This window comes from Mustela erminea, chromosome 6 (genome assembly GCF_009829155.1).
Source record: "Mustela erminea isolate mMusErm1 chromosome 6, mMusErm1.Pri, whole genome shotgun sequence".
Lineage (NCBI taxonomy): Eukaryota > Metazoa > Chordata > Mammalia > Carnivora > Mustelidae > Mustela > Mustela erminea.
Window position 1 is genome coordinate 16,330,855 of NC_045619.1, and position 10,999 is coordinate 16,341,853.

Sequence of the window (10,999 nt, forward strand, 5' to 3'; positions counted from 1 at the left end):
AAGGTCACTATAGTTGTTTATATCCAACCACATCCAAACCCCATCCTCCCTACTTGTCAAACATCTTAGCCAACCTACTCTTGCAATAAACACGTAGCACCAGCCAGACCCTGAGAGGAGGGAAAAGACAAGGGGGGAATAATTTGGATAGTACCTGGTTCTTTGGCAAAATTAGCCTTTTAGATACTACTTCTTTCAGAAAAACTTTCATGATCTCCAAATACAAATAAGGTGTCTACTTGAATATCTCTTTCAGCATCTACTATGTTACAATCACCTATCAAGAGGCCAAGAGTAGAGTGAAAAAAAGAAGGAGTCATGGCCTGGAAGTACTCTCATGGTCTGGTGGCAGAGAAACGGCCTATGAGCAGGTTATTTTGGTGTAACATATGAGTGATAAGATAGAGCTATGTCTAAGAAGCTTTGAGAGCACAGAGACATAGTTGACACCACCTTGGCTGGGCTCTGTTGGGGAGGTACCACCTGAGCTGAACTTTGGAGAAAGGTAACCTCTTAGGTCATATTCTCTAAAATGAAAGCCTGAGATGAGGATTCATGTCCAAGAAATTTATTGAGGGAGTGACCTTAGAAGAGGCCTGTAGGGGATGGTAAGAAGCTAGAAAGCTTTGGTATCAGCCTGATCCCACAGGGAGTTCTAGACTGTGAGCAACTCAACAAAGTGAAATGCCCCTCCTTGAAACAAGGAGGCTGGGCTCTTGTAACCTAGTAGTACTCAGTCAAAGGTTGCTTGTTGGAGGGTATGACCATCAAGCCATTTCCCTTGGGGAAGACTTCCTGATCAAGGGCAATCTCTGGAAAAGAGCGTAGCAATAAGCCATCAGCAGCCCATACCCAGAGCTGCTAGGTGTGGGTGGGTGCACCAGGCCAATAAAAAAAAGATCCACTACATCTATTTAGGTTGGAAGATAATCTAGGCTGGAGGAACGTCTTGAGCAATATCACCCAAGTTCTGCTAGCTGTGTGTGGGTTGGGAGGTGGTATAAGCAATCCTAACTAGATCAGAGAATATGAGGTAGAGAAAGGAGGAGATAAGGCCAGGGAAATTGGCAGAACCAGATCACAGATGATTTTCTTTGCCATGCTACAAGATTTAGTCCATTCTCTATTAATAATAATGACAACATCATGAATAATAAGCCTATTCTTTCTTTCTTTCTTTCTTTTTTCTTTTTTAGTATAGATGATCCACAATGTTGTATTAGTTTCAGGTGCACAACTTAGTGATTTGACGAGTTTCCATATTATGTTATGTTCACCACAAATGTAACTACCATCTGTCCCATTATATCGCTATTATAATATCATTGACGGTATTCCTTATGTTCTGCTTTTTATTCCCATGACTTACATATTCCATAACTGAAAACTTGTATCTCCCTCTCCCCTTCATTCATTTTGTGCAACCCCACCCCTCCTTTGGTAACTATCAGTTTGTTGGTATTTGTAGGTCTAAGTCTGCTTTTCTTTTGTTCATTTTTTAGGTTCCATTTATGAGTAGAATCATATGGTATTTGTCTTTCTCAGTCTGTCTTATTTTGTTTAGTTTAATACCCTGTAGGTCCATACATGTTGTCTTAAATGGCACAAATCTCATCTTTTTTATGGCTGTGTAATATTCCATTGTGTTCCAGTTTTTTTAATTCATTTGTCTAATAGACACCTAGGTTACTTCCATATCTTGGCTATTATAAATAATACTGCAATAAACATAGGGGCTCATATATCTTTTCAAGTTAGTGTTTTCATTTTTCCTGGGTAAATACCCAATAGTGGAATTATTGGATCCTATGATATTTTTATTTTTAATTTTTTGGGACACTCCATATTGTTGTCCACAGTGCTCTATCAGTTTACATTACTACCAACAGTGCACAAAGGGTCCTTTTTCTCCACATCCTTGCCAACACCTGGTTTTTCTTGTGATATTGATTTTAACCCTTCTGACAGATGCCAGGTGATACTTCATAATGGATTTGATTTGCATTTCCCTGACAATGAGTGATGTTCAAGCATCTTTTCATGTGTCTGTTGGTCATCCATGTCTTTGGAAAACTACCTATTTCAGGTCCTCTGCCGTCTTTTAATCAGATTGTGTGTGGGGGAAGGGGTTGGTGTTGAGTTGTAAAAGTTCTTTATACATTTTGGATATTAACACCTTGTCAGATAGATCATTTGCAAATATCTTCCTTCTTTCAGTAGATTGTTTTTTCTTTTCTTGATGGCTTCTTTTGCTGTGCAAAAGCTTTTTATTTTTATTAAGTCCTGATAGTTTATTTCTGCTTTTGTTTCCTTTGCCTTAGAAGACATATTTATAAAAACGTTGCCACGCTGAATGGCAGAGAATTTACTTCCTGTGTTCTCTTCTAGTATGTTTATGGTTTCAGGTCTCACAATTAAGTCTTTAACCCATTTTGAGTTTATTTTTAGGTATGGTGTAAGAAAGCAGTACAATTTCATTTTTTTACATATAGCTGTCCAGTTTTCCCAACACCATTTATTAAAAAGACTCTTTTTTCCATTGTATACTTTTGTCCCTTTGTTGTAGATTAATTGTGCATACAAATGTGGGTTTATTTCTGATGTCTCTATTCTGTTTTACTGATCTATGTATCTATTTTTGTGCCAGTACCATACTGTTTTGATTATGACAGCTTTGTACTATAACTTGAAATCCAGAATGTGCTACCTCCAGTTTTGTTCCTCTTCTGAAGAAAGCTTTGGCTATTTGGGAGGCTTCTGTGGTTCCATACGAATTTTAGTATTATTTGTTCTAGTTTTGTGGAAAATGCTGTTGGTATTTTGATAGGGATTGCATTGAATCTATAGATCACTTTGAGTAGTATGGACATTTTGATAATATTAATTTTCCAGTCCATGGAATATCTTTCCATTTGTTTGTATCATCTTCAGTTTCTTTCGTCAGTATTTTATTGTTTTCAGAGTACAAGTCTTTCACCTCTTTGGCTACATTTATTCCTAGGTATTTTGTTCTTTTTAGTGCAATTGTAATGATGTTGTTTTTTAATTTCTTTTTTGGCGACTTCATTGTTAGTGTATCAAAATGCTACCAATGGGTAGCATTGGGCATCTATTTTATGTCAATTTTACTTAATTCATTTATCTGTTACTTATTTCATGGTGTGCCAATATCTCAGGGCCTTATATCTTTTTTCTTTTTAATCTTATGACATGATATGGGGCAAGTGGTATTTTAAAAAAATGAAGTAACTTGTATAAGAGCAGACAAATCGTGGAGTGAGGATTGGAACCCACTGTCCGAACACATGGCCATCTCGCCATAATGCAAAGAAATGATACATCCAGATCTGTATTGCAAATATTGCACTGGGGCCACCCTGTCCTGTCCTTGCTAATTCCTCACTAACACATACTTCTGGATACTTCTGCCCTTGCATTTTTCCACTGGAAAAAACTTGAACCCTCCAGTTGTAGCCTACTAGGTCCCACTTCCAGCTGCTAAAGCATCCCCTGCTGATACCCTTTCCTCCACTTCCTCTAGGACAAATCCTCCCCACATCTCATGAGAGCCATCTTGGAATCCCACCCTCCCACTAACCCATTGCCAGGCCCACCCCAGGCAGATCTGACCCTGATCTGCTCTCAGCACTGCTTGTCCAGCTGAACCAGCCTACTCTCTGATGTTCTCTACCCAAGGGCAAAGCAGAACAAGGTGTTCAGGGAGCCCAAGTGGAGAGGACAGACCTCTGAAGACATTCTCAGACAATCTATAATGGCTAAGGCTCTGACGGTCTAATACTAGAAATTTAGTAGATGCAACAGCCTATAGTGTATACTCTAGGGCTACAAAATAGTCGCTTCATAACATAATATTATTATTTGAGAATCTTGGGAGATATGCATGCATACATATGAATGCATATTATATATTATGCTATGATTGTATATAGCATATTATATAATAATTGTAATTATATAACTATACTTTTATGAAGTAATCATAATTATATCATAAATATATAATATATACATATATACAAATATAAATACATACATATATACATATATATACATACATATATTTGATACACACACATATGTATATATTCCTAGATTTTCAAATGCCCTTTGGACAAGTTTCAACATATTTCTGGTTCTTTAATTAATTAATGAGTTGAATAAAATCTTTGACATGTATTCCTTTTGTATTTGCATGAGTCTTTCCTTTGTTTTTAGAGTCATGCTTTTTTAACCTTTTGAAAATTACACTTTAACACCATGCACAGAGACAAGGCTTTCTCTGGGGGACCAAACAAGGCCTTCAAGGATCTATGTGATTCCTGGCTGAACAGAAACATCCCAGCAACACCTTTCAAATTTGTGTTGGCCACTGAACAGCCCTGGACCTGGCCCCTGCCACAAGCACAGACTATGTGGGAGCTTTAGGACTTGACTCCTGAGCTCCACTGAGGAGCTTTCCTCCCCAGCTTCCAAGTGAGGCTCCAGGTCAAAGCAGAGGCTGGACTGGCCCCCTAGGGCTTACCAATTATTTGGCAAAGTGCAGAGATAACATTCTGCAAATTTCCTCACATTGTTCTGCCCGGCTCTGAATGCTCCCAGATGGGATACTCTGGAGATAAATGACAGGAAAAGGATGGAGAACCTAGGTCTCCCCCTCCACACAACCCAGTCATTCCCATTATTACCACCCAGACACTCAGGATGAATGTGACCTTGTCTCACCTTTTCATTCTGCTACTTTCTGGCAAAAGCTAGGATTAGAAAGTCTCTTACCTCCTTTGGAATCCCAATGAAGAGCCCCTTCTACTGGAGTCAGAATAAAATCTAGTGCTACCCAATGGGGCTTGTGGTAATAGTCAGCTGTCTCTGAGTCCTGTCTTGGTGGGGTGCAGTGGTGAGCATGAAAGGAGGAGTCACATTCAGGCATCCTCCTCTCTCAGCCCAGCCCTCAATCTGCTTCCAACCAGGACCTCCTAGTTTCCTTCTTTTGCTCCCACCCTATCCCCAGACTCCTACCTAATCGCAAGAGAAAACTTTTGGTCAAACCAAGGGAAGAAAAAGAGCCATCTTACCTTAGCCTTAACTTTTAAAAATCATTCATTCAGCAGATATTTATTGAGTTCTTCATATTTGCCAGATACTGCACTCGGAGCTGTGGTCCCAATAGATCCCAGCTCTTCCTGAAGTTTACATTTAGTGGATAAGGAAGGAGATAAGAAGTCCCCAAACATATGACTGCATGAAGAATACCATTATGGATTACCGTTTTTGCTATGAACTAAACACTGGGGAGGGCGTTGTGTAGAGTATCTCCTCCAAACTGTGGTTGTTGGGGCAGAGTTCTCCAAGAGATTCTTCAACTCCAATGTAGATGATGAGGGAAAAGTCAGACTTGGGAAAGCATGGAAGAAGGAGAATAGAGTGACCAGCCACCACAGTGTCATGGTGTACGAAGATTGTGGTGTGTGTGAGAGTGCTAGGAGATAGCCAGCCCTCAAGATGGCCCCAGGTGAGTCTCACTTCCTGACACTCATGCCCTTATGTATCTCCCCCCCACATTGAATCAGGCTGGTCTATGTAACTAAAAATGTTGCAAAGCTAAGGAATATGCCTTCCAAGCCTAGGTCATAAAGGGTATTGCAGATTCTGTTATGTTTTCTTGGATCACTCAAGCAGCTCTACAGAGTGACCCACATGACAAGGACCTGAGGCCTTCTGTTAAAAAAAAAAAAAAAAAAAAAAAAATGAATGAGCCACCTTGGAAGTAGGTCCTCCAATCAAGCCTCCAGATGATGGCAGCCTCATGAAACACCCTGAACCAGAGCTACCTACCTGCATCATTTCTCAGTTTGACCCACTGAAACTATGTGAGGCATTCAGTATTGATTGCTGTCATTTATGGGAGTCCTTGGTCATTTGTTACACAGCACTAGGTAACTAACAGAGCCACCCAAATGTGGTGAGGGCAGAGAGTGGTGGGAGATGAAGGCAGAACAATTAACTATGGCCAGATCACATGGTGATTGGGGGCTACAGTGAAAGTTCAGATTGTATTCTAAGTTTGATGGCAACTTAAGGTATGGTTTACACAGAGGAGTGGTATGATCTAATTTGTGTTTCATCAACAGCATTGCATTGTGGGAAATAGATTTGAGAGGGGTAAGAGAAGAAGCAAAGAGACGAACCGGGACTGTTGTATTGCTCCAGGATGTTCAGAAAGGTAAGGGTTGCTTGGAGTGGGTCCATTCACGATATATTGTCAAGGCAGAATTATCACAGCCTGTTAATAAACTGGATGCAGGAGATTAGAGAAAGGTAAGAATCAAGACTGTATGAATCCAGGTTCTCCAGAAAAACAGAACCAAGTTAGATATGGACCTATAGATATAATGAGATTTAGGAAGAGTGTTATTAGAAGGTATTGGCTCACATGATTTTAGAGGCTGTCTATAAGCTGGAGGCTCAGAAAAGCCAGGGGTGTGGTTGAGAGCGCAGAGAACCACAGAGCTGGTGTGTATGGATTCCAGTCTGAGTCTCAAAGCCTGAGAACCAGGAGTGAAGATGGCAGGAGAAGGTCAGTCAGTGTTCCACTCAAGTATCCAGGTACAGCATAGACTCAACCTTCCTCCACTTTTTGTAATATTCAGGCCTTCAGTGGACAGGATGGAGACCACCCACGTTGGGGAGAGCCATCAACTTTACTCAAGTCAACGCCAACTCAAATGCTGATCTCTTCTGGAAAAACACTCTCATAGAAACACCCAGAAATAATGTTTAGTCAGACAACTTTGTATCCTGCAGCCCCGTCAAGTTGACACATGAACTTAACTATCACAAAGGGGACACGTAGGATTTTAGTTTGAGTAACTGGGTGGAAGATGGTGCCATTTACCACCATGGAGCATGCACAGAGGAACAGGTTTGGAGGTAACAGCATCAAAAGAGAAAGACTAGCTCATTTTCTATGACATTTGGGAGCCTCTGGTACAATGTGGATATAATTACATAGACGCGACATTAGATTCACCTAATCAACCCAGTTTTACTCAGTAGCCCTCCTTCAGCTACTTGGAACTTTACACTTAGTGCGAGATCTGCTGGCCCTTTGCTCACCTCACAGGCAGCTGGGTGCCAAAGTCCAGAGTGACCACAGGGCCATGTTGGCCATTATATGGTTAGCACACATTTCACTGAATTTTCCTCCTCAGAATCTGGGTGGTCTGCTCATTTATAAAGGACACAATCTTGTCCCTTAAGCCCGGTGATATCAACTCTCCCGAGAGTGTAGTGTTCGCTTCAGCAGTACACGTACTAAGATTAGAACGATAAAGAGAAGATTAGCACGATCCTTGCACAATGAGGACTCTCCTGAGAGTGTAGTAGGATTCTTTGCTTTAGTTGATTTCTTTCTTCCCTACTGCTCTGTTTGAGTTTCTTTATGTGTTTGCACTAAAGACTGAATTGCTTAAAAATTTGGTATCATCACTATAATTCAAGAGCAAAGCCTTAATTATGCTCAGTATAATGGATTAATGAGAGCAAGTAAAGAGCCACATTACAGAGAGTAACTGATGAAGGGCAATGCTTTGTCAGGCTAAATTAACAAAGGAAGTAATTTCATACATTTTAATGGGATTTGGTGGTTGTGCTGTTTTATTTGTTTTTATTTTGTGTTTTAGCAGAACGGAGGTCAATCTGAGGGCTTGCAATAAAAATATTTCTTCCCCACTAAAAGTAGTAGTGTGTTTCAGCTCTGGATAATGTGCCTTATTCTGGGTGATTTTTCAGAGTAGAATTGCTCTTATCAAGTGGAGAATGGTGTTGGCTGTCAGAGGGCCCCAGTAGGAGTGGCCCCGGGATCAGGTCCTCGGGTCTGTCCCACCCCTCCTGGAAGCTCTCAGACCTACTGCTTTCCCCACGGCATACTGAAGATGCCAGGCTAAATCTCATGACAGCTGTGCCTTGTTAGCATGACTCCAACTCCGTCCCCAGACTCTAAGTTCCCAGGAGCTTAGTGGCAACAAGGGGGGTTTATTAACAATGGATCTTCCCAAGCACTTAGCACAGTGTCAGTAAATGCTGGCTGTTACCACTCAAAAGAAAGGGAGGAAAAGTTACATACACAAATGCAAACATAGATACGGATAATGCAGATATTTATGAATGGAAAAAAGACAAAAGGAAGTACAATGAACCATTGACAAAGGTTACCTCTGTGAAATAGGATGGTGCTTGATTTTTAACTTTTTCCTTTTCAATATTTTCTACAATAAACATTTGTTTGTTCAACAGATACTTTTTGCATGCTTATCACACATTACGCATTGTGCTAGGCCCTGAGGGATAGAAAGATGGAATAGACACTGTTCCAGCCCCAGAGCTGACATCCAGCATGGGGGACAGGGAGGGACAAAGGCAAAGGACTGTGAACAACTTGAGAGCCATCATCAACATCACATACATCCCAGACTTGATATTTCGTTGAGTTTTTCTGGGAATGAACATACAGAGTTTTGAAAAGGGGAGCCTTTTTAAAATTCATATAGGGGTGCCTGGGTGGCTCAGTGGGTTAAGCCTCTGCCTTCGGCTCAGGTCATGATCTCAGGGTCCTGGGATCCAGCCCCGCATAGGGTTCTCTGCCCAGCAGGGAGCCTGCTTCTCTCCTCTCTCTCTGCCTGCCCCTCTGCCCACTTGTGATCTCTGTCTGTCAAATAAATACTATTTAAAATTCATATAAAACTGTCAAATAAATAATATTTAAAATTCATATAAAACTGTCTGGGTGGCTCAGTTGGTAGACCATGCAACTCTTGATCTTAGGGTCATGAGTTCAATCCCAAACTCAGGCATGGAACCTACTTTTAAAAAAATTAAAATTCACATAAAACCTCTAACAGGATAGCAGTGACCATGAACAGTTACAATGTAGTGATGAAGTTAAGTGTAGTGATGAAGATACAAAAGATATCATGTAAGCATGTAAGTTTGGGCAGTAGGGAAGATTTCCATAAGGAGTAACATTTTCATCAAACCTGAAAGACAAGAATTGCTATTACTTTTATAACCAGGATAAAACAAAGGGCTTAAAAATTAGCATTGACTGTTGTTGGATGAATAGCTATTGAACACTGAATGCAAATGAATGAATGAATAAATGAAAAATAAATATATAATATTTAAAAATCAGAAAGATCAAATGACTAGTCCATTTACCACCAGCTTGAGGAAAAAACACGAGTGGAAAAACAATTGCCTGACTTTCAGCCCAGAGTTGTTCCTTCAGAGCCTTGCAACTCAAAGTATGGCCCACAGACCAGCATCAGCATCACCCACAACTTGTTAGAGATTCAGAATCTCAGGTCCCACCCCAAACCCATCAAATCAGAGTCAGCATTTTAAACAGAATGCAGGCGAGTTGTGCACACACTGAAGCTTGTGAAGGAGTAGACTTGTCCTTCCATCTCAATCGCACATTAAAATCACTCAGAAGCTTATTCAAATCTAATAGCCCAGGGTGCCTTGATGTTTATAAGCGCAAGTCCTGGGTCTCATTTCTAGGTACTCTAGTTTATTAAACATGTGGTCCTAGGCCAGGTCCATGCCTTTTGGTCTCTTGGTTTCTACTTCAATGTGGTAGGCAGCTACTGACCTGGTTTCCAGTGGCTCTTCTGTAATCCCCTCCCCTGGAGTGTGGGCTGGGCTTCGTATCTTGCTTCTAATGAACAGAATACAGCAAAAGCAATAGGTTGTCATCTCCAGCTTCAGGTAACAAAAGCCCTTGACTCACATCTTGTTCAGTCTCTGACTTTTCTCATGTACTCACTCTGATAAAGCAAGTTGCCGTATTATGAGCTGCCCTATGGAGAGACCCACATGGTAAGGAACTGGGGCTCTGAGTCTGACAGCCACAAGGAACCCAATCCTGCCAACAGCCACATGACCTAGCTCAAAAGAGAGCTCTTCCCTAGTCGAGCCTTAAGGTCACTGCAGCCCTAGCCAACATCTTGATCACACACTTACAAAAGACACTGACCCCAAGGACCAGCTAAGCCACAAGTGGCCACTTGATCCACAGAAACTATGAGAAAATAAATGGCTGTTATTATAAGCTATGAAATTTTGGCTACACAGTAATAGATAACTAATAAGACCTATAAAATGGTAATGATAGTAGCATTCATTGATAGAGTTATTGCAAGATTAAATAATTCCCATGAGGTACTTAGTACGGGGGCTGGCATATAATAAACATCATATACATTTTGTTCTTAGATGTTATTCGAAAGCACTGATGCCCTCGGTACCTACTGAAGAATGTAAATGCTTTCTCTTCACGAAATGGCCCCAGCCCCCTCTGCTTTCTGAAAGTTTCCTTCTCTACCTTCCTTGTCATTTCACTGTTGCTCCAAGTTGATGTCAGTGTGTCTGCTTCTGGCAGTTCCTTTTCACCCCAGTAAAAAAACAAAAGAAATAAATCGGCTGTTGCTAATCTGCTATAGCCTGGAAAACTTGACAAATAAACTTGTTATTATTGTGCCTAAATCAAAAATAAACAGGCTCTGATTTAGTATATGAAAAGTTCTCCTGTGATACAATTAAAGTTTTTTGGGTGTGTGTGGTTGGTTGGTTGGTTGGTTGGTTTAATACAAAGCATTTGTTACCATCCTTTTTTTTTTTTTTTTTTAAGATTTTATTTATTTATTTATTTAGGCAGAGAGGCAGGCAGAGAGAGAGGAGGAAGCAGGCTCCCTGCTAAGCAGAGAGCCCGATGCAGGGCTCGATCCCAGGACCCTGGGATCATGACCTGAGCCGAAGGCAGAGGCTTTAACCCACTGAGCCACCCAGGCGCCCCTGTTACAATCCTTTTTGATGCCCAAAGGCCCTTGTTGTTTCAGTTTCTCAGCTATGCTGTAATCAGTGAGGCCACCAGATTTAGGAGACATCCCTGCCGATCTGCTGTGAGAAGAGCATGTTATAC

The 10,999-nt window shown here is 40.9% G+C and overlaps 1 long non-coding RNA gene and 1 other non-coding gene across 2 annotated transcripts in view; one reads left to right on the forward strand and one right to left on the reverse strand.

Moving 5' to 3' along the window:
* The window catches only part of LOC116592896, a 75,319-nt gene extending 70,412 nt beyond the window's left edge, over positions 1-4,907 (reverse strand). The window contains exon 1 of the long non-coding RNA XR_004286654.1: positions 4,795-4,907. This is a non-coding gene — a long non-coding RNA (uncharacterized LOC116592896). The remainder of the gene's footprint in view (positions 1-4,794) is intronic.
* Positions 4,908-7,308: 2,401 nt separating this feature from the next.
* LOC116594608 lies at positions 7,309-7,415 on the forward strand. Its single transcript, XR_004287318.1, has one exon. It is a non-coding gene; the product is annotated as a U6 spliceosomal RNA (small nuclear RNA).
* The last annotated feature ends 3,584 nt before the right edge of the window (positions 7,416-10,999 follow it).